Here is a 5,720-nt window from a genome sequence, read left to right on the forward strand (position 1 = left end):
ACAACAATGATGAAAACTGTCTTGAATGCATTTGGGTCAATATCAAAGGGAGAAAAAAATGACATGGCCATAGGTGTATACTATAGGCCAACCAACCAAAGAGAGGTAATAGATGAACTTTTTGCTAGTCAGCCAACTAAGGTATGTAGGAAGCACATCACAATAGTAATGGGGGACTTTAATTACCCTGACATCAACTGGGAGACAAACTCTGCACCAAGTGGAAGATCAAACAGATTCCTGACAAACTTGGCAGACAACTTTGTCTCCCAAAAAGTAGAGAAAGGAGCTAGGGGATTAGCCATATTGGACCTAATTCTCACTAACAGGGATGAAATGATAGAAGATGTTGAAACCACAGGAACCTTGGGTGGGGGAGTGACCATGCAATATTGGAATTCAATATTATGGAAGCACAAGCAACAAAACACAATCAAACTAGAGTCTTGGACTTTAGGAGAGCTAATTTCAATAAACTTAGAGAGGGTTTGGGAAGGATTCCATGGGTTTGGAATCCTCAAGGGGAAAACAACTCTACTGATGTGGGTCTTGTTCACAAAACCAGATATTTTGTTCTTAACAAGATCAATGGACAGACTGGCCAACCGAGACTGCAGAGAACATGGTTGTTGAGCTTAAAAAAGACAACTGTCAATGCATCTGTCTGACCATCATTTTAACTGACTTACTGTCATCCATCACCTATATATCAATGTACCCGGAAAGCTTTTTGACATTCACAACATGGCATTTGAAATAATCTTGTCCTCTAAAATAATCTTCCTTATTTTCCGTGTGTCAACAGCGATGCTCAAACAAACATGGCATTGCTTCCAACTTAGCTAGGGATTCTAATATGAACAGGATACCGTAGGGGAGCTAAATCTAAAGCAATCTCTAATTTAGGACACATTTTCTCATGCAAATTAACATTGCTTTTGGCAATATACTTTCAGATGGAAGAGATCTGCAGAAACTGAATTAAAATTAAGCCTTATATATTCCATTTTTTGTTCCTAATGCGTTGGGACACATTTCCACATAGAATGATACACATTTTGACCCTGCCTATTTCAATCATATTTATTTTGAAATAAAGGAAAGGTCACTTGGGGAATGTTTCACGGAATCTACTGCAAAAATGCATATGAGTTGCTCTACCGTGTTCATGTAAACTGCAATCCACTGCAATGCTTGAAAAAAAAAATCAGTACCTTATCCAGAATTATCTTACACCTTTCTCTGTCCGAGAATAAATTATTTAAAGCAGAGGTCAGCAACCTACTGTAAAACCAGAAGGCCTTCTTTCACCTCATCCTCAGCTGTTGCAAACAATCCAGATAGACTTCTCAGAAGAAGTCTGAGCAATGGATGGAAACGGTTGCTGGAATTGGGTATGTCTAGTTTAATGAAGAGAAGGATGAGGGGGGACATGATAGCAGCATTCCAATATCTCAGGGGCTGCCCCAAAGAAGAGGCAGTCAAGCTATTCTCCAAGGCTCCTGAAGGCAGGACAAGAAGCAACGGATGGAAACTAACCAAGGGGAGAAGCAACCTAGAACTAAGGAGAAAGTTCCTGACAGTTAGAACAATTAATCAGTGGATCAACCTGCCTCCAGAAGATGTGAATGCCCCAACACTAGACATTTTAAAGAAGAGATTGGACACCATTTGAAATGGTGTAGGATTTTCTGCCTGAGCAGGGGGATGGACTAGAAGACCCTGCAAGCCAGACCCAAATCCCGTAGCCGTTCTTTGTATGTTTTCGTCTCCAGGCCCCTGATCATCTTAGTTGCTCTTTTTTTGAATTTTTTTCCAAACTCTCAACATCTTTTTTGTGGTAATTAGAGGAAAGGAGGCTAAAACCTATAAGAACAGTTGCTGGAATTGGGGTTGTCTAGTTTAATGAAGAGAAGGACCAGGGGCGACATGATAGCAGTGTTCCAATATTTTTTTTGGGGGGGGGGCTGCCACAAAGAAGAGGAGGGGGTCAACCTATTCTCCAAAGCACCTGAAGGCAGGACAAGAAACAATGGATGGAAACTCATCAAAGAGAGAAGCAACCTGGAACTAAGGAGAAATAGTCTGACAGTGAGAACAATTAATCAATGGAACGGCTTGCCTCCAAAAATTCTGGGTGCTTCATCATTAGAGGCGTTTAAGAAGAGATTCAACTGCCATTTGCCTGAAGTGGTTTAGAGTTTCTTGCTTCACCCAACATTTTAAAGTCTTATGAAAGACCAATAGGGTTGGGTGTGATGACCCAGGGCCTCGGACGGAGGCAAAGCACTTAGCTGGTCAGAATAATTGTCTTTGTAAGCACTGCCAACGTTCACCCAACAGCCCCCACATATGCTGGCACAAGTTCAATAAAGCAGTCAATGGAGTTAAACAGTTCTTTAAAGTAAAACAGATAACAAAGTATGATCTTTTCCACACCCAGCTTGCCTGTAACCTGCAAACTGCAAAACTGAGGACAGCAAGGAGAACTCAGCAGGAAACAAACTTGATCAAAAATACAAAGAGTCCAGGTACAAGAGCTCACATCACAAGAGTTCACGTTTGTTCCTGGCAAATGCCCCACCCCACAGCATCTCCTTAAATACCTACTCCCCAGGTGTGCCTTGTGGAGTGGGGCGTGACACTCTCCTCCTGAGCAAGTGAGCCTGCCTCTGTTGTTCCCTCCTCCTCTCTGCTCTCCTTGCTCTGGGATCTGGTGGGGAGGGGCCTTGCTCCTCGCCTGAGCTCTGCCTTCCCTGTTCCAAACTTGAAGGGCCCTGGCCTGCTTCAGCCTGTTCCTCCCCACAGTCCTCCGAAGCCACAGACACCCCCTCCTGGGCCTCAACAGGGAACTCCATGTCATCCTCAGAGTCCTGCTCGGACGGAGGCATGACACTGGGCCTATTCTAATCTCCGAGGGGAGGATACTCCATACAGCAGGGGGCCACTGCAGAAAAGGCCCTTGTTCTAGTTCCCACAGCTACACTCTTTGGCTGAGAGGATGCCCAATCTGCTAGATCAGATTGGATGGGTAGAGACTGTCTCAAGGTTGACTCAGCCTTCCATCCTTCTGAGGTTGGTAAAATGAGGACCAGAATGTTGGCGGTCAATATGCTGACATTGTAAATTGCTCAGAGAGGGCTGTGAAGCACTATGAAGCGGTATACAACACTAAGGGCTAGACAGGCTGTCCTACTCCAGAAAAACGATCAAGAGACTTTGCAGCCATGTGCTTACAGCTCTAGAAAACTATCCAATGCTGAGTGTACATAGGTGGTCTGGGAAAAGGAGGCCATGTGGTGAGCCCTCCTCATGTGGAGACACTTTCTGAAAGGCAGTAAAGCCCCCTCAAAATATGGACAGACCATCAAAATTTGAAGGCTTTGAAAACCGCCTGGAGACTAAAACCTACGAAGAATGGCTGCAGGACTTGGGTTTGGCTAGTCTAAAGAAAAGAAGAAACAGGGGGGACATGATAGCAGTACATTCCAGTATCTGAGGGGCTGCCACAAAGATGAGGGGGTTAATTTATTCTCCAAAGCACTAGAGGGCAGGACAAGAAACAATGGTTGGAAACTGATCAAAGAGAGAAGCAATTAAGGAGAAACTTCCTGACAGTGAGGACAATTAACCAGTGGAACAGCTTGCCTCCAGAAATCGTGGGCGCTCCATCACTGGAGGTTTTTAAGACGAGACTAGACAGTCACTTGCCTGAGATGGTATAGGTTCTCCTGCTTAAGCAGAAGGCTGGACTAGAAGACCTCCAAGGTCCCTTCCAGCTCTATTCTATTATTATTAACACCCAGAAAACTATCTCCAAAACAAGTACAGTGGGCTTAATACTTCAACCAATTTAATTCCGCATCGCATCTCCCTAGGGGGAAAAACTTTTCAGCTGATGACTTCTTTTGGCTGGCTCAATATAATAGCTCCAAAACTGAAGTCATTAGCCCAGACATCCCCTACCAACAACAGTTGTAGTAACACTTAGACCTCAGGGTAAGTGGTGGTCCCTCAAGTCTATCCTAGTTATACCCTTCATTTCTGTTTTTTTTGTACAGGACTGTTTTATGCTCAGCCACATTCTATTCTATCATGGAGCTATTTGGATAGAGAAGTCTTTGTGATTAAAGAATCTGTAAAAGATCCTTCAACCTAGGGTGGTCCTTCAGAGACTTTCCAAATGTAATCATTGTGATCTTTCTTTTTTTAAAAAAAAAAATGACACAAGGAGAGAATTATTAATCACCTAGGAAGTAAACCCATGATCTCAATTTCACTGGTTGAATTTAAATTTGTTAGGAATGAAAGTGAATTAGTGTGATGACCCAGGGCACAGCACAGAGGCAATGCAGTCATCTGGCAGTTCTTTTATTGCTTCAAATTTTCCCCAAATGCTCCCACTTTTGCTGGCAAGCCTCCAACACAAGAACACACACATCCTTTCAGCCGACTCTGGCTGAAAGTAGGTTCAAATACAGTCTGATTAGCATAAGAAAGTACTCAAGGCCATTGAGATAAAAAGGAAGAAAACATAAACTTAACGAGTCTGTTTGAATCCTAGCTTGCCTGAGCAGTTTTCAAAAGAGAGAATCCAAAAATACAGTCCGAGGTCTTTAAACTTTCAAGTAACGTGGTCAGTCAATCCAATAGTTCGAGTTTCCAGGTTTCCAAACAGAAGTCACAGAACAAGAGATCAGCAACAATACACAACACTCCAAGGAATCAGCGTTTGTTCCCGACAAATGCCCCTCCCCACAGCCTCTCCTTAAATCTCAGTCTCCAGGTGTTCCTTGTGGAGAAGGGCGGGATGCTCTCCTCCTGAGTAATGGAACCTGCCTGCATTGTTCCCCCCTTCTCTCCACTCTCCATGCTCTAGGATCAGGTGGGGGTGGCCCTTGCTCATCACCTCAACTCTGCCTCTCCTGTTCCTCCTGTCCCACTCCTGAAGGGCCCTGGCCTGCCTCGGCCTGCTCTTCCCCACATTCCTCTGAAGCCACAGACCCCTCTCCCTCGGCCTCCCTAGGATCCCGTTCCAGCTCATTTTCCTCTGCAGATTCAGGCTCAGATGGAGGCATGACACTTAGCCTTGGTCCTCTCCCACTCACTGACCTTGCTTTTTTTCAGTATGGTCCCACCAAATTGCTATTGATGATAGCAATAGCAATACCACTTAGACTTATGTAATGCTTCAAACTGAATTACAGCCCTTTCTAAGCGGTTTACAGAGTCAGCATTTTGACTGTTCAACAATCTGGTTCCTCATTTGACTGACCTGGTAAGGATGGAAGGCTGAGTCAACCTTGAGCTGGTGAGAATTCAACTGCCAAACTGCTGGCAGCTGGGAGTCAGCAGAAGTAGCCTTCATTCTAACCACTGCGCCACCACAGCTCTTATGAAAAGAAGGACTAGGGGTGACATGATAGCAGTCTTCCAATATTTGAGGGGCTGGCACAAAGAAGAGGGGGTCAACCTATTCTCCAAAGCACCTGAAGGCAGGACAAGAAGCAACAGGTGGAAACTCATCAAGGATAGAAGCAACCTAGAACTAAGGAGAAAGTTCCTGACAGTGATAACAATTAATCAGTGGCGCTGCTTGCCTTTAGAAGTTGTGAATGCTCCACCACTGGAGGTTTTTAAGAAGAGATTAGACAATCATTTGTCTGAAATGGTATGGGGTTTCCTGCCTGAGCAGGGGGTTGGACTAGAAGACCTCCAAG

Source organism: Protobothrops mucrosquamatus, unplaced genomic scaffold (assembly GCF_001527695.2).
Source record: "Protobothrops mucrosquamatus isolate PMUCROS unplaced genomic scaffold, P.Mucros_1.0 scaffold1079, whole genome shotgun sequence".
Taxonomy (NCBI): domain Eukaryota; kingdom Metazoa; phylum Chordata; class Lepidosauria; order Squamata; family Viperidae; genus Protobothrops; species Protobothrops mucrosquamatus.